The sequence below is a fragment of the Lepidochelys olivacea genome, assembly GCF_965140295.1.
Source record: "Lepidochelys olivacea isolate rLepOli2 genome assembly, chromosome: 9".
NCBI lineage: Eukaryota > Metazoa > Chordata > Testudines > Cheloniidae > Lepidochelys > Lepidochelys olivacea.
In genome coordinates, this window is record NC_140419.1 from 54620100 (window position 1) to 54639133 (window position 19034).

The 19034-nt window shown below is 45.9% G+C and overlaps 1 protein-coding gene across 3 annotated transcripts in view; it reads left to right on the forward strand.

Annotated features, from left to right (window-relative positions):
- UBXN7 (UBX domain protein 7) overlaps positions 1 to 19034 on the forward strand; it is a 54633-nt gene that overhangs the window by 25652 nt on the left and 9947 nt on the right. The gene's annotated exons all lie outside the window — the stretch shown is intronic.

The window sequence follows — 19034 nt, forward strand, 5'->3', positions numbered from 1 at the left end:
GATCCAAGTATGGAGAGGCCTAATGTGGGGGGATCCAGGTGTGGGTTGAGAGGGTTCTGTGTGGGGGCAATCTGAGTGCGGGCAGTTCAGAGGGGGATCTGGGTACAGGGGGATCTGGATGCACAAGGGCTTGTTGGGGGGGGTGGGGGTTCTGGTTGCAACAGTAATGGGACTCTGCAGGGATGTCCAGGTGAGGGTGGTTGGGGCTCGGTGGGGGTGTGTGTGGGGGGGTAGAGCTCAGTGGGGGGTCCAGATGCAGCTGGCTAGGGCTTGGTGGGGTGGGGATATAGGTATGGCTGGCTTGTCTAGGTGGTCCAGATGCAGGGGAATGGGCTCATTGGGGGAGTGTTTCTGGGTGGGGGGGTGAGGTTTGGTGGGAGGGTCTGCATATGAGGGCAACTGGATGCACGGGGGTTGGGGGAGCAGCTCCCTGTACAGGGATTCCTGCAGCTGAGGGGCGATGGGTGTAGGAAGCAAGGCGGGGGGGGGAAGGAGTTTGCAGAGCTTCCTTCAGCTGTGGGATAAATCTGGGGGTGGGTCTGACCTGGCCCCAGATGCTATGCAAGAGAAGAGGAAGTCCCATTGTCCGCAGCCCAGCCAGGACTAGCAGTTGAGCCCGGCGCAGGGTAAAAGCCACCAGCCGGGTCTTCCACAGTCCCGCCTCTTGCCCCACAGTGATTTACCTCTCTGCCACCTGCCCTAGGCCTCTTGAAACATACTCCTGGGGAGGGTCACAGGATCACTCTTGTGGCTTCTGTCAAAGTCAGATTCAGGACTCACATAATTTGTCAGACCACTCTGTTTATTAGCAAAGCGCTTTGCTAATGCACCCAGATGTGAGCCCCTCTCTGCGGCTCAAGATAACTTATTTATACAGCTAAGCCAAAACCAATTTAACATAAGAGACAAAAGAAAGCAGAAACTGACAAATATACATACATATCTTCTTTGCATACTCACGTTTACCAATCTCCTAGCTCAGTAGGAGCTCTAAATTAATTAGTTTGAGGACCCATTGTCTCACACTCCTTAATATTTCTCTTCCTGACAACTATATTTCAACAAACCCCTCAAGTAGCATTTCTTTAATGAATTATAATTTCAATATAATTCATTCTACTTTCACAATCCCTCCCTTTGGTCAAGCTACGCAATCACCAACAATGACTGGGTTCCACATATCAATCGTTCTTTATCTCTTTGTTCATCAGTGATATTTAAAATCATCAAATTAGCACTCTGGTTTGGGGCAGCTATCTGTGTAGCATGCCTGACACAATTTTGGATACAACAGGAAAGTAACTGAAAACATACAAAAATTATTAGGATTCCAAACGGGAGAGTTAGGGTTCCCTGAAACAACCAGTTTCCTATGCCAGAGAAATTGAAAAGGTTACTTAGCCACTTCCCCTCGAAGAGCCAAGTTCTTTATGGAAGATATGCGATTTGTTCTAAGTGGCTAGCACGATCTATTACCTCATTGGTGTTGTCTGGTATATACACACAGCAGTCTTTTCCAATGAGAGCACAAGTCCCTCCTTTTGCCGCCAGCACTATGTCCAATGCCTGACGGTTTTGGAGGGCCATCTGTCGGACTGCCCCTGTTTCTTTGGCCAGGGCTCTTAAACTTTCTCCGGTTTCATTTACCATTATTTCAACTACTGCTTGTAACCTTAGGAGCCTTTTTGCATGATGTATTACTCCCCCTAATGGTATTAAGGAACCGCCAATGGCCTCTTCCCAGGTTAAGGAGCTTATGTTGTTTACATACCATTGGGCATCTGTTAAGTCCTTTCTTTTTCGCCTGAAATTGCGGAGGCGTTCTTGAGGGAAGGTTCCCAGCACTTGGAATTGTGGGAAGAGTCGGGCGGGATAACAGATTCCTGACCAATTAGCTGGTAGTACGGTGTAAGCTCTGGTCCCACACACCCAGTGATGGCCTATAAAGGCCAGGAAGAGTGGGTTGCACCCGTTTGTCATATAGGTGTTTGCAAAGGAGGAGGAGTATCCCCCAAAGGGTACAGGGTAATTCTCCTTACGAGGAATGGTGTGATTTGCATGACAGTGAAAGATTGTATTGTTTTCACTAAGGTTACTGTAGGGGGAACATGAGTGATTTCTCTGTTTGATCCCAGGTTGAGAAAAAAATTCATATCTCCATACCTGGCCCGCCACTTTTTAGTTTTGTTTGAATAATCCCATACACCATTGGCCACAATATGCTGAAGGCAATGGCTTTTCCCCAGATCCAGCCCTGTCCCATTACACACCCAACACCAGTGACCTTTTCCCTCCACCACACTTATCCATTTAGATGTATTTATTCCCACCGCTTCCCAAGTGTCATTGCTGTTCCATATTTTGTTAAACGGACAAGGCCCTCCAGTGAGGTCTGGAGACTTGAGTGGGATAGCCAGGACAGGAACACCAGTTTGAGAGTGGGCTGGGATGTGGCTGCAGACCCAGCAATTAGAAATATTAAGGGTCTGAGCTATCCATACCTGCTGCTGGATAAAAGAATTGTCATCGTGGTCTCCCCAGGCTGTAAGATACCAGCAACTGAGGAACAGGCAGAGGCGCATGTTGGAGGCAAGGCTCTTCTGGTTCTGACAACCTCAACTGAGGGAACCGCAGTCACGGTTTTATGCCCACCAGGCAGTAGGCACTAGGCTCGCTACTGCTTTTTTTGGGGTTTTTTTTTTTTGTTCGTCTGCTTCTGGCAACCCTTACGAGAGCGTAGATTGTAAGGTATTGTAGAGTGTTCCTCTACGTCATCTTCTGGAGCCAAAATTGACTCTGCGTTGTCCTGAGGTGGTGATTGTTTCTCTGGGGATGGTGCCTTCTTACACTGTGAAGCATGTATCCACGCTGCAATGCCAGATGGTTTAACAGCCGTCTGTGTAGTAAGCAGTACCTGATGAGGACCCTTCCACCGGGGCTCCAAGGCGTGCTTTCGATGATGGTGCCGTACGTAGACCCAATCACCTGGCTCGAGGTTGTGGCAAGCATCGGAGGTGGGTTCTGTGGGCCAGGCGACTCGAACCTGTGAATGGAAGTGACTTACAGCTTGCATTAGTCCCTTGCAATACTGAAGAAGCGCACTGTGAGTCAAGTTCAAATCTGGAACGGGAGTAATGGTAGTCATAGCTCGCATAGGGTGTCCCATAACAATTTCAAAGGGACTTAATTTATGCCTTTGGGATGGAGTGGATCTCATGTCCGTAAGGGCTACTGGCCAGCTTAATCCTGTAGAGTAACAAATTTTAGCAAGCTTATTCTTAAGTACACCATTTTTTCTTTCAACTGCACCTGCACTCTGTGGGTGGTAGGGACAGTGCAACAGGTGTTTGATATGCAATATACAGTCCAGGTGTTGAACAAATTGTCCAGTAAAATGTGTACCCTGATCACTGGACAGAGTAGCAGGAATTCCCTTGGCAGGCATAATATGATTTAACAAACATTTGACAACAGACAGTGAGTCAGCCTTGCAACAAGGAAAGGCTTCAATCCAACCGGAGAATAAACATACCATAACCAATATAAATTCATATTGTTGACACTTAAGCATTTGTTCAAGAATGGTGCTTGAGGCAGGCCCCGGAACCCCATGGCCACTTTTACAGGTTTACCAATATTATGGCTTTGGCAAATGGTACAGGCTGCACAGTGGCGGGCTGCAAAAGAGCTAAAATGGGGGGGCCCACCATCCTGTCTTTGTTACAGCAGAGACCATCCCCTCCTTTATGACATGCGAAACACCGTGTAGCAGGGCGGCCAGAGATGGGTAGAGTGAAAGGAGGGCTACAAAGGTGCCAGTAGGCGAGTGCCAAAAGGAATCGGGATGTAGAGAGCAACCCTGGGCAACCCAGGATTCTATCTCGGTTTCTGGGGCAGAGTCTTGGAGCAGGGTGAGGTCAGTGAGGGACCAAGAGGGTAAGAGGAGAGCGGAGAACAAGGGAATCCGACATTTCAACTAGGCACGCTGCAGTAGCCACAGCACGCAGGCAGGGGGGTAAGCCTGGGGCAACAGGGTCTAAAGTGGCAGAGAAATAAGCCACTGGGTGGTTCTTTTCTCTGTGCATCTGAGTGAGAACTCCAAGTGCACACCCAGATTGTTAGTGGCAGAAAAGGGTAAAAGGCTTAGAATAGTCAGGAAGCCCTAAGGCAGGGGCAGAAGCCAAACCCTGTTTGAGAGAAACAAAGGCAGAATTGGCCTCAGGGGGCCACGGCATGCGGTCAGGCACAGAGAATCGAGTGAGTTTCTGGAGAGGTTTTTCACGGGAGGCATATTGGGGAGTCCATTGTCTACAAAATCCAGCCATGCCTAAAAACTTCTGGACCTGGAGTGGGGAGCAGGGTCGGGGAAAGCTAAGGATAGCTTGGACGCGGGTGGGAGAAAGTGCACAGGAACCCTGGGAGAGGAGAAAGCCAAGGTATGTGACAGAAGCTTGATAAAATTGTAGTTTAGAGTGAGAAACTTTGTGACCCTTATTTGCTAGGGCAGTAAGGAGCACTAAAGAGTCAGTTTCAGAGGCAGACAAGGAAGGGGAACAGAGGAGTAGATCATCTACATATTGGACTAATGTGGACCTGGATGGGAAAACAAGGTCAGCAAGGTCTTGGGCTAATGCTTGGGAAAAATATGACGGGCTTTCAGTATACCCCTGGGGCAGTGTGGTCCATGTGTACTGTTGCCCCGTGTAAGAAAAGGCAAACAGGAACTGGGAGTCAGGGTGAACCAGGACAGAAATCAACAACAGTAAAATGAGTTGCATCTGGTGGGATAGAAGCCAGAATCTTTGAGAGAGGCAAGTTTTGATTCTGTCCACCTGTGATTTGCCTCTTCCCACCACTGCATGAAACAATCAACCTCTCCTTTTGCCAATTTAGTTTTAAGTTGGCCGAGTTTGTCTTTTAAGACGTCTACTCGGTCTTTGTCCCAAGATCCTAACAGTGGCCACTGAATTTTGGGATTCTCCTAAGTTAGCCTTTTGCATTCCCATACACATCTTCCCCGCCCCCGAGGTCAGCCTTTTGAAGCTATCCCCCACCCATGTCATGAGGTTTTCTGTTTATTAAAATACAACAATGCTAGCAACAAGACAAACACCACAGAGAAACAACACAAAACATAGATCCATGGTATTCTGAGTTATTCTTCCGCTGGCGCCAGCTTGCTCGTAGAGTCTAAAAACAAAAGAAACAATTTCCACCCCCTTGGTGGGGACAGATTATTGCTTAATAATAATACCACTTTCTTTTACAAATTTCTTTGCTAATTGCAGGAAAAACAGAATTACCTCCAGGCTGTACTTATTTTGTTCTATAGTTAGGCTGTTCTATAGTCAGACTAGTGAATTACCCCACTCACTGATCATTTATGAAATTCATGAGGTGGTGTACCTCAGTTTCCCCTCTTGTGCAACAGACCATGTTTGCAATAGTTTCTCTGCTGTACCAAGCTACAAGTTTATTCTCAGGTAATAGCTGAGACACAGCTTCAGATTTTAGCACTATACACGCACACAAAATTCTCTTTTGCCTAACATCCCTTGCACTGTGATTACTCTTTTACACAACTGTACCCCGATTACACTTCCATCTTGTACAACTAGACACAACCAGGAGCAGCCAAGTTAAGTTCCAGTAGAAACCCCTTACATCCTTTAGTGATTTTGATTACATTACCCAATAGTCAAACAATTTTGATCAGATTCTCTCTCTGCCTGCAGCAGTCCCTTATAGACCATTTCTGTGGGAAAAGGGCCCATTTTCCCTCAGAATAGCTGTAAAGGCTTCTGGGGACAGAAGCGTAGTGGTGGTAGTAGCCACTCTATCTGACCCCCTTAGCCTAGACCATTTCTCCAGAAATTTACAGGAGTCCGGACTCTTCCTAAAATACATAAACAACCGGCATTCCTTTAGGGAACTGTCCCAACTTAGACATCTGGTTACCCATACAGGAGGACTTTACACACCAATCACACAAGAAGGAAAGTCGGGTTCGTCAGAGCGATGCCCGGTGCAACACACAAAAGGAGCCCACAGGCTACTGCCTCAATCGCCCTTGCTTTCACACCAAGGGTTTTACCCAAGGTGCAGTGCGGCTGCGATTGTGCAGATTTCACTCACTCAGACCATGGGGACAGGAACCCTTTGATCAGCCGATCCCCGGATGGAGACGGCACCCAGACTCAAACACACCACAGGGAGGACAGATAGACACAGAGACAAGACAGTCCTCAGTCCGGACAAAACACAGAAATAATTACCTGACCAGATTCCTGATGTCAGATCCCGGGATCCCTACCAGAACAGAGTGGGAACCAACAGGTTCAATGGCGTAGACTTCACTGTGGTCATGCACCCTTCCGTTCTGGCGGAGGACAGCTCGGGCCAAATGCCCAGGTGCCGGCTTGCCACGGCCGTCCTAAGAACAGTCAGGAGTCACACAGCCCCAGAGAAGACGGTTGCCATCTCGGTGGAACCTCCAAATTGTCAAAGTCAGATTCAGGACTCACATAATTTGTCAGACCACTCTGTTTATTAGCCAAGCGCTTTGCTAATGCACCCAGATGTGAGCCCCTCTCTGAGGCTCAAGATAACTTATTTATACAGCTAAGCCAAAGCCAATTTAACATAAAAGACGAAAGCGGAAACTGACAAATATACATACATATCTTATTTGCATACTAACATTTACCAATCTCCTAGCTCGGTAGGAGCTCTAAGTTTAATTAGTTTGAGGACCCATTGTCTCACACTCCTTAACATCTCTCTTCCTGACAACTATATTTCAACAAACCCCTCAAGTAACATTTCTTTAATGAATTATAATTTCAATATAATTCATTCTACTTTCACACTTCCCTTTGCTTCCCTCTCAAAAGTCATTTTTCTGTGGGGAAGCAAAGAAATCTGCAGGGAACATAAATTTTGCACATGCACACTAGTGCAGAATCCCCCCCAAGAGTACCACATTCAGACACTGCTGGTCCTTTGTTCTCACTGCCACGTCCAGTCCCTATACAGGCTCCCCAGTGTCTTCCCTGGTCCTAATGCTGCTTGCTTCTTTCATATGATAACCTTTCTAATTAATACCTTTTCATTAGCAACGTAAAGCACTTTACAAACATTGTCTCATCTGACTCCAGCGTTTTAGGTGTTCTTTATTTTATGGTGAGCGAAACGGAGAGAAGTGACTTGCCCTTTGTGATAGACAGGAATAGAATACAAAACTCCTGATTCTTGGGTCCTTTTCTCTAATTTTGACTACATATTTCCACAGCTCCCCTCTGTACATAGATAATAGAACTTTCCCCATAGTGGGATCCCCCTAACATGGGAATTTTTTTTTCAACACAGTTCCTGGTGCGTTTCTGCACTGTTCCTCAGAACTGTTTACTATAGTAGGAAGGTGGTCATGTGGTAGCAATAGCATAACTCTCCCAAGTACCATTATACTACTAGCAACCAGGCTTGCTCATGATGTGGGGTATGACCAGCAGTGACCCTGCAAACTGAGTAGACATAAAAGCCCTTTCTGGAATTCTCTGATGTCCTTTTGTAAAAGTACAAAACTTCAGAGAGCATTTGCTCAACTCTAGGAAGAACTAGGGTAAGATTGCTATTTATCATGTATCATTTAACCGACACACTTTTTTAGTTCGGGAAGCAAGGCATGGACCTTATACTCTCATCAGGAAAAGAGGCTTTCATATGTGTTGCCTTTGTCAAATTTTTGGAATTTCCTGGAGTCACCAACATTGAAGTGCTCAAGTGGGCCAGTATACCCAGCATGCAAACACTCCTCAAACAGCGACACCTTTGCTGGCTTAGGTATATGTGCCAAATGAATGATGGGCTTATCCCAAAGGATATCCTCTATGGCAAACTGGCATCTGGAAAAAGACCCAAAGGACACCCAAAACTGCGTTTCAAGGATGTGTACAAGCGAGATGTCAAAGAAATGGACATGGATGTGGATATCTGGGAAGATCACACTCGGGACCGCAGCCTTTTTAAATGAGCTTAACAAAGGTCTCCAGAGTTATGAGAGAAAGCAGTTCAGCTTAGCAGAGGAGAAAAGAGCTCGCAGAAAGCAGAGCCCAAAGGATTGAAACACCACCTTTAAATGTGTCAGACGCATCGGAGATTCTCTCTTGAGTGGGTCTCTTCAGCCACAGTCACGGCTGCCATAAAAAACAGTTGAGTAAATTCTCTCTCTCAGGGGTGCGTATCTATGGTCTCTCGAGACTGAAGGATGCCTACTACTATTTAGCTGAAGAAAATGAGGACATGGCTTGGTCCAAATGCGATATATTAGACATTCACCTTACTCTTGAGTTGAAATTTTGCTTTATTTTCCAAGTGAAAGTTTTTGGTCTCACCCTAGTTCAGGCACATTTTTAAAGAAAATATACCAAACCTACAGGATATTTTGGTATCATTGTCAGATTGTTCTATAGACCTGGGATTTGAATATCACTGTGTTAAAAATCACACCCAAAGAGCATTGACAAAGCTATTCATCTTATGTTTGGGAACCAGTTTTACTTCATGCACTTCAACCCTCATTTATGCCTTGTCTTAGCCAGCAATCATTTGTGTGGAATCTTTTCAAATTTGCCTTTATATTTTACTTGAATTCTTAAAAAGTTATAATTCCATAGCAAAAACAGGTTTCAGAGTATCACCCATGTTAGTCTGTATCCGCAAAACAAAAAGGAGGACTTGTGGCACCTTAGAGACTAACAAATTTATTTGAGCATAAGCTTTCGTGAGCTATAGCTCACTTCATCCAATGAAACGAAACAGTTACAGTTGATTTGTTAAATACTCAAAAGTTAGAAAATATCAAAGTTAATGTTCTTCCAGTGATTGGAGGCATACATTCCCCTCAGGTGTGCACATGCCCAGTGCACCAAAGTTGAAAAACTTTGCTTAGCAGCATGCATCAGGACAGCACTTACACCCTTAAGCCCCTAGCCCTTCCCATGGTAATATAAGAGCGGTGCTGCCCTGACCCCACTCAGTTCTTTCTCACCACTTGCTGCTTGAGATGGAGCATGTTTCTCTATTGCAATGTTTTCTGTACTTTTTGAGTAAATGGTTAATTTTAGTAGTACTGTAGGAGGTAGTTTAGTAGAAATGTAGCCTTGTGTGATGCCTTCACTGGATTTTTAAGCATTATCAATCATGTGGAATGGCTGTCCTTACCAGTGATCCCCACGCTCTGTGTTTATTGTTCCATGGGGAAGGGCACATTAAGGAAATGTGCTCCATCTGCAGATCTTTTAAAAAGAAAACACAAGTGGCTAGAGACTTGCACTCGGAGCAGCCCATGAGGCCCAGTTTGACACCAGGGACCTCCGCAGATCATCAGACCCTCCAGAGAGCACCTGAGCCGGTACATACTGGGGTTCCATAGCTGGATTTGGACCCTCCATCCGGGAGGAAGAGAGAGCATTCTTCTAGATCTCTGAGAAAAAGAACTCACAAAATGGACTGGGGCCATTCCAGAGCTCAGAGCGTTGTCCTTCCCTTCTAAGAGGAGTGGACACTGGCACTGAGTCTTCCCATACACAAGATAGATTAGAGTCATCTACCTACTCTCCGGTACCAGCGTGTGACTAGTTAGACGCCATACCATTGACTCCAGTACCTTCTGTGGGGTGTCTGTTGAGTCTATTACTGAGGACAGTGGTGTCAGCACAGTCTCTTTCCATGCTGGCGACTTATCAGGCAGCAGTGGACTTGCTGTGCCTTTCTGTTCCTGACTCTCCCTTTACTCAGGAACAGACAACTATGGTGGCTTCCTGTTTCGGTAGCTTCAGGATCACCCAGACTGATTGCAGACATATCATTTATTGTCTGCACTGTTGTCCACACCACATCATAACCCAGGGGCAGAATTTGTCTGCTTCCTTCTCAGTACAGAGTCTCGTTGGCCCCGTACTATCTTTGGTACTGACAACGATTGCAGTGCTGTCTGTATCTGCAGGTCCGGTACCAGCTTCAACTTCAGTACCAACATCTGTTTACGCACTGAGTATGAGTGCAATCCCCCATCACTACTTGAAGTACCAGCTCCTGTGCCATTGTTGTTTCCACTGATACCTGTATATTGGCTTTGGATGTGACAGGCTCCGCCTAGAATTGCTCCTCCGTTACCTTCAGCCTACTTGGAAGGTTCTGTAAGATCAAGTTTGGAGACATCTCCCTCTCCTTCACCTTTGCATTACTGCTCTCAAAGGTTGTTGAGACATCCTGGGGTACCACTCCTGCACTATAAAGACTCTTAGCCTAGTTCCTAATGGTCACCAATGCCATACCCCAATCCACAGTGGCCTCCTTGGAAACCCTGGGAGGTTCCTCACTTTGTGACGTCCTGATCCATAGCTCAGTCGAGGACAGGGTTGCCTGTCCCCTAGTAATCTCCCTGCCTGAGCTGTTTGTGAAGCAGTCACAGACTGAGGGGCTCCCTCTGAGTTGGTTCAGCTTGAGCCCTTGTTACAGACACATGTTGCCGCAGAGATGTCACTGGTTTTGCTAGTGTCCTCTTTCTTGTCACCAGATGGCACTGCAGTGCCAGATTCTTTATCTCTGGTGCCTGAGGATTTTAAATCCTATCATGATCTATTGAGACAAATGGCTTTGACGGGTATTCAGACCGAGTTTAAGGAGAAAACGCATAAGTCAGTGGATATTCATTCTTCAGCTCCAGGGAGAATGTTTCACTTACAGGGAGAGTCAGTTTTGGAACCTACAAAGTCTCTGTGGAATACCTCCACATCCTTAACGCCTATTGTGAAGTGTACTGATAAAAGGCGGTATGTCCCCCAGGTAGGGTTTGTGTGGGTTTTTTCCTCACATCCAGCCTGTAATTCCCTTGTTGTGGCGGTGACAAACGAAAGACTGTGGCAGACTAGGTATAAATCCACACCAAAAGACGACAGTCTAAAAGGTTAGATTTGATGGGGGGAGAAATTTTTATTCAACCTCTTCATTACAAGATATGACTTAGTAAATTGCAACACTATGTCCAAGTTTACAGATGAGTTGCCAGAATCCTCCAAGGAAGAATTGAAGGCATTCGTTGCCCAAGGCTGTTTGGTGGGAAAGACTTCTTTGCAGTCGGCACTGAATGTAGCAGACCCTTTGTCCAGACTTTGGCCTCAGCTGTAATGATACCTCATGGCTGCAAGTTTATGGCATAGCTCCTGACATCCAACATAACATAGAGGTCCATTTTCATTTTCTAAGAAAACTGGTGAGACTTTACATTCATTTAAGGACTCTTGTGCTACTTTGCAGTCATTGGGAGATTTGTACCCTGGCCACAAAGAGACGTCATTATGGAGGTCACCAACAATATCATTCATAGCAATGTTTCCAACAGTCATCCTACCCTGCTAGGCAGCAAGAGTTCCCTAGAAAGGAATGTAAATCACAGAGGAGAAACCCCCCTGGGTCCCATTTTAATCAGTCAGCTTGCTCTCTGCTAGTTTCAGGCAGGGAGCCTATTTTACTTGCATATCGAGAGGGGCATTCCAGTTGTGACAGTCTCACCATATCCCTTGAATTCAGGGACAGGCTGTTTCACTTCTGCAGTCCTTGGGAAACAACTACTGAGTCCTACGCACTGTGGGATCAGGTTATGCCATCCAACTTATGTTCATTTCCCATTCCTACCTCCCTACCCCACCCCTTTTCAGGGACATCTCTCATAAGTCCAGACTCTGTGGACTTTGGGAACTACAGAGGAAGTTCCTCCTTCAGCATCAGCAAGAGGAATTCTATTTCCTGAGCCTCAAATCCAAGGGAGAGGTGAGATCTATTCTCAGTCTTCCACGTCTCAACAAACTAATGAAATATGAGATTCTGCATGGTAACCCTGGGTATAATCCCTCCCTACATTGGATCACAATTACCTGGTATATTGCTCTCAATCTTCAGGCTGCCTACTTCCATGTGGCAATTTTCCCAGTCCACAGGAAGTTTGAGATTTGTACTGGCAGGTCATCGTCATCAATTCAGTGTTCCCTTTGAGGCTAAGGATAGGCCAACACGTGACTCCTCTGCACGTCCAGTTCACCCGTCATCTCTTTGATCTAGGTCTGATTTTGAACAAAGGGAAGTCAACGTTAATGCCAGCACAAACCATAGAGTTTACTGGGGCCATGCTAGACTGTATGAGTTTGAAGGCTTTCCTGATGATTGAGAGACTTCAGGTAATTTGTCATCCATCTATGCCTCCAGCCTCACCCTTCAGCTACAATCTGCATATGCTTGAGATTGCTAGGGTATATGACAGCATGCACTTCCATAGTTCAGCACACAAAATTGCATTTTCATCCTTTTCAAGCCTGGTTGAAATTAAGTCTCTCTCCTGAATTGTCAGGTGATGGACAGCTTCGTAAGGATTCTACCAAAGATCCTGGACTCCCTAGAGTTGTGGAGAAATCAGAGCAACGTTTGCCAGGGTGTTCCCTTTGCCTGCCCTTCTCCAACCAGGACTACAGTTACTGTTGCATCCAAAGTGGGCTGGGGAGCACATCTAGGGTCATTAAAAGTTCAGGGTTTGGGGACCAAACAGGAAGCTTCTCTTCATATCAACATTCTGGAGCTTTGAGCCATTTAAAGTGAATGCCAGGCCTTTCGGACTGAAATCAGGTGCACAGCTGTTCATGTACTTACCAGTAATTCTACCGCAGTGTTCCACAGGGGGAACTCACTTCAACCAGCTTTTCCAGGAAGTGAAGTCTTTTTGGCACTTTTGCATCAAGGAGGATATTAGCCCCACAGTGGCACACTTACCCCATGCTCAGAATCAGTTAGACAACCACCTCAGCAGAGTTTTCTTCCAGAATCATGAATGGTCCCTGAAGAACAAGGTGTTCAGAGATCGTGGTATTCAGCAATTGACCTGTTTTGCAACAAAAGACAACAAGAAATGCAGTCAGTTTTGGTCTGAGCTCTTTAAGCAATGCCTTTCATATAGGCTGGGGACCGGAGATGATGTATGCTTTCCCCCTGTTCCTGCTAATTCCTCAGTTTATCCTCAAACTGAAGTTGGATCATGTCACATTGATACTGTCTTAGCCAAACTGGTGTGATGAGTGTTGGTTCTTGGACTTTTTTTTCCTGTTCAGCCTTCCAGACCTTTTCACCTCCTCCCAAACCTTCTGACACAATATTTGGCATCCAACGCTGATCAGTCTGCATCTCTTGGCATGGATGCTGCATGTGTGATGTCCTGGATCGTGAACCAAGACCGCTGCTGCATCCTGGCCTCCACCCAATGTCTGTCAAAATCTGGTGGTCCGAGAAGCTAGTAGGACTATAGCCTCAGCCAAGACATTACCCACAGGAACCCTGATTGAAGGATCACCCAGCTCCACCAATTGGTCCAACCACACTATTTCAGGCTGAAGGAGGCACAGGAAGTCTGTCTGAGCAATAAGGTGATTTCCTGTTATGGCTGCATTGGACCCTGCTTATGCCTGTCTCTTTCACCTAACCCTGTTCCTGATTCCTGCTCTGGTCCGCTCCTGGCCTCTTACCTCTCTCTTTACATCTGTTCCCACCGTGCTCCTGTTCTGTGCTTTGATCCTTGTGTCTCCTCCAGTTCCTGCCCTTACGCCTCGTCTCCAATCAGTTACCAGTCCTGGCCTCTAACTTGTGACCTTGACTCTGGCTTGCCCCTCTGGTGATTGGCAGTTGACTCCGGTGCTGACCCTTGGCTTCACTCCCCACCCTGGACGTCTGCTCCACCCACTAGCCATGACTCCTGCTATGACTACTAGCCTGGACCACCTACATCCCATTCCATAACACATGGTTAGATGAGGAGGAAGAAAAATGCTCAGAAGCAGTGCAGTAGAAAGCTCTCTGCTAGGAGTACATATTTGGCCAAGTAGAAGCGTTTTTCAGTGTGGTCTCTAGCTCGAGGAATCCGGCCAAGGCCAGCACTCATTCATGACTCCTTGGATTATCTGTTGCATTTTAAGTCCTCAGGTCTGTCTCTTATGTTCGTTCAGGGGTCCACTTAGTGGCTATCTCGGTGTTCCACCTGCCAAGACAAAACTGACTTCCTTTGGATAACTGCCTTGTGGCTAGACATTATTTTTTAAAGGTGGTGGTGGTGATCCCTACTTCCTGTTAAGAGCACTATTGTGAGACCATAATTCGATGCTGGCTGCCCTCACAGGACATCCATCTGAGCCCTTGGCAACCTGTTCTCTGTCCATTCTTTGACAAAAGACAGGTTTTCTCATGGCAGGACCTCTGCACATAGTTTTTCAAGAATAAGTTGGCCCTAAGGACATGTAAGAAAAGTTTTTTCTAAAGTGATTTCGGTTTCACCTTAACAAACTATGTATTCGCCTGTAGTCTTTCCTAAACAGCCCTCGAATACAGAGGATTAGCACCTTCATGCATTGGATGTGAGATTGTTTGTTTGTTTGGCATTCTATTTGGAAAGGACTAACCATTTCATTGTTCACCTTGGCTCTTTGTGTCTTACGCTGATTGGGTGAAGGGTCAGGTGGTTTCTGCGCAGAAACCATCTGCAGGTGGATTACTACTTATATTATGGCAGTATATGGAGTAGCTCAGTCCATCCCTCCACAAAGACTGGTAGCTCATTTGACAAGGGCCCAAGCGGCTTCAGTCGCATTCCTCAGCGTTTCTACATTGGACATTTGCAGAGCAGCTACCTGGTCTTCAATGCAGCTATTACAACTGCGTCTAGATCAGATGCAAACTTTGGAAAGGGAGTCCTGCGGTTGTTCTTTAGGTAGATGCTGAGCCCCACCTCCTTCAGTTACTGCTTGTAAATCACCTGAGTGGAATACACGTTCGCAACCACTCGAAGAAATAATGACCGTGACTTACCTGTTCTGTAACTTGTTGTTGTTTGAGATTTGGGTACAGATGTGTATTCCACGACCTACCTTCCATCCCCTCTGCATTGGAGTCTTTAGCCTTGGATTCCAGTGGGAGAGATCTGATGAGGGTGAGGTTGGTGCCACCCTTACATAGGCATAGGACTGTGACTGGGCCGAATGGCATGGAATATATGTCGGCACCCACATCTTGAAGAACAACAATTACAGTACAGGTAAGGAACCTTCTTTTGCATGTACAGCCTTAACTCTACCCTTTGTGTATATGAATTCTGGTAGTCTGTGATTGATAACTCTTCCCAATTACAATAAAATATATAGTTAAAAGACAAATTCTACCACCTTGGCTAAGGTCCTTTGAACCTTCTGAAGGCTATTGTCACTTACACCTGTGGCGGGTTCCCCCTGGGTGCCACCTGCAACTGGGGTACCACTGAGGCCCCTGACCCACCAGCCTGGGCTCCCTCTCACACTGCTGCTGTGGTAAGTTGCCAAGCTCTCCAAGATTGCTCTTTCGCCAGCATACACACAGGTAGGGACACACCCAGTGCAGTACTTACAGGCTGCTGAGGTCAGCTCTGCATTGGGAGGCTACAGCTAAGGAACTGACCAGCTGCTCAAAAGCACACCACCCTTTGGAGTGTAAACCCAAAATTATGCTGCCTTGCACTGTCCAGAGATCTGTACAGCATAAGCTCATGAAATACACACACACACACACACACACACACACCCCCTCCCCCCCCAATGTGGAGAGGAAATATGCAACAGTTTTCTGCCCCAAGATATAACTCTCCCACACTGGTTTGTGATAAAACAAAAACACATTTATTAACTACAGAAAGATAAAATTTAAGTGATTATAAGGGATAGCAAATAGATCAAAGCAGATTACCTAGCGAATAAACAAAAACACAATCTAAGTTTAGTATACTAAGGAAGTAGCAAATTCTCACCCAAAATAATTATTTAAGCCAACCTCAGGCTCTTAAGGAGCAAGCTGCACTTGCTTGCAGCTTAAAACCCTAAGTATTGCTTTCACAGGTGTGACAAAGCACTGTCCTTGCTTCCGTGGGTCCCACATTTCCTGGCGGATTTCGCTAGCCTCAGAGGCTCATTGTGGCCCTCCACGTAACCCTTCTTTCTCTAGAGACAAGGGTCACAGTCTACTGAGCCATTTTCTTCATAAGCCAGCAAGGGAGGTGAGGAGAAGTTATCCTTCGTTGCACAGTCTCTGTTGTCTCCCAGTCTCGGTGATTAATCAGGGAGCAAAGGAGGGGGTGGGAGCCCGGGCCCAGGCCCACCCTCTACTCGGGTCTCCAGCCCAGGGACCATAATAGTATCAGCTATGGTAGCTGACCTTTTAGAAACATGACATGTAGAATTCCCTGGGCTACTTCCCCCACAGCAGCCCTCACTTCCTCAAGCTCCACTTCACCCTTACCTCAGGGCCTCCTTCCTTGAGCCTGATATGGTGTGTACTACTCAGCCTCTCCAACAGCGCAACTTCCTTCCACAGCTCCTGACATGCACCCCCACCGACTGGCTGGGAGGCTTTTAACTAGTTTCAGCCAGCCCCCGATTGGCTTCAGGTGTCCCAATCAACCTAGCATTCTCCCTGCCTTCTGGAAAGTTCTTAATTGGCCCCAGGTATCTTAATTGACCTGGAGCAGCTTCCATTTCACTTAACCTGGTACCAGGGATTCGTTTAGCCTGGAGCTAATATATCTATCTCCCACTACTTTTCTATAGCCCCATCTGGCCTTGCCCCGTCACACAGGCTAGAAATCCCTCTAGCCTGGGTCCAGCACCGCTGCTCCCCCCACCACCCCGTCTCAGTCCTTGTTCCTTGTGTCCAAGAGTCTCCTATGGGTAAGGAGTCAGTGAAGAACCCTGATGATGTCACTCCCCTGCCTCAAACAGCTTTTGCATATGGTAGGAACCCTTTGTCTCCCAGCTTGCTTCCCACACCTTTCAGTGGAAAAATGCTGGTATTCCAAGGAGACCAGTACCAGGTGATCTGGTCACATGCCCCTGTAGTGTCATAGCAGCCATGACTCTGAGGCTATTTGTAGCATCGTCAGGAAGGCTCCCTGGTGGGAGATTAGCATTTTCTTAGACCAGTTGTTCTGCTTAATGGTCCATTTGAGTTGAATGGGCCCTTCCCAGCCAGCCATCTAGACTGACAGTCTTTTGCCTAGTGGGCATTTCCCAGGTGTAAACACATTGGTAATAGATACATAGACAATATTCCTAACTTCAGATACCAAAATCATACTTGCATGCAAGTATGATAATCATATTCAGTAAATCATAACCTTTTCAGTGATATCTCACATGACCTATCTTGTATAAAATACATTGTAATTATGCCATACTCATATCACAATAACATTACTATGAAAAATATGGGGCATGGTGTCACACCACCTTCTAAGGATATTAGAGAGACAAGGAAGATGAAGTAATATCTTTTATTGGACCAACTTCTGATGGTGAGAGAGACATACTTTCACCAGAGCTCTTTGTAGTTCAAAAGCTTCTCTCTCTCTCTCTCTCCACCAAAAGTTGGTCCAATAAAAGATATTACCTTACCCACCTTGTCCCTAATATCCTGGGACTGACATGGCTACAACTACACATCTGCCAAGAATGTCATACTCAACCAGTATGCCCTCTCAATACATTTTACTTTACAGTTGGCTGTGCACATGGGCAGCCTTATTTAGTGGCACACTTAATGTGTACTGCAAATGTGCTGATTCTTATGCAGTTGTCAAGTGCTTTCAGTCAAATCAGAGCCAAGTTTCAAAGACAGTTCTTCATGATGGCTATTTCCATGCTGAATTGTTTTTTACCCTCCATGGTTTCAGTTAGTGTTGTCCAAAACAGTCATAAGAATTGTTTATAATGAGGAAAAATTGCATTTTGAAGTTAAAACTGAGACTTTAATTAATGGCAGTTGCCATTACACTAACATTGAATTTGTTGAAAACTCAGACTATTCACAAAAAGAAAAGGAGGACTTGTGGCACCTTAGAGACTAACCAATTTATTTGAGCATAAGCTTTCGTGAGCTACAGCTATTCAGCCTTTAATTTTTACCAGTCTGGATATTGCTTCATTGCACACCAATGTTCACAGAATATGCTTGCACTCTCAATACTGCCCTATTCCCTAGATAGTTTGGGGGGGTGGGAGGGAGCAGAAGCATATGTTGTGTTGGCTCCACTTAAAGGATTGACTCACACTTGTCTTTCCATTTTCCATGTCTTTCTTTCTTTCACTCTTTTGGGTTCAAACAGGCAAAGAAAACAGTGTTAATGTTCTTTTATAGTAGCATTTCCTGTGGATGCCTGTTTCGAGGGCAGTGATGTACAGTAAAAGCTCAGTTTCACTCTTTGCAGGTAACATTTTTCTATGCAGGAACACAGTACTGCTTTTCATCTCTGGCTGTCAGATTTTGTTGTCTAGAAAATGTCTGTTGCCTACCCAGTGGTTTGAGGTGTATGGACAGGGTGGGCTTTAAAATGTTCAGGGAGGTGTGAGCAGCAAACTTAACTGATTTTTAAATAAAAGAGCATGTAGGAGAATTTCCTTTTTCTCTTCTGTTCTTGAAAAGTGGCGTTTGCTTTCCTATTTCCAGCAGTTGACAAGAACGTCTGAGGAACTGGGGGGGCACATGATAGCATATATCACATTGGTAGATGTGAGGTGAACGAGCCTGATAGGGTGGCTGATGTGATTAGGTCCTATGATGGTGTCCCCTGAATAGATATGTGGACATAGTTGGTAACGGGCTTTGTTGCAAGGATAGGTTCCTGTGTTAGTGTTTTTGTTGTGTGGTGTGTGGTTGCTGGTGAGTATTTGCTTCAGGTTGGGGGGCTGTCTGTAAGCAAGGACTGGCCTGTCTCCCAAGATCTATGAGAGTGATGGACCATGTGCCAGCAGTGCCCCTCTGCCATGTACATTGGTCAAACTGGACAGTCTCTATGTAAAAGAATAAATGAACACAAATCAGATGTCAAGAATTATAACATTCAAAAACCAGTCAGAGAACACTTCAATCTCTTTGGTCACTCGATTACAGACCTAAAAGTGGCAATTCTTCAACAAAAAAAA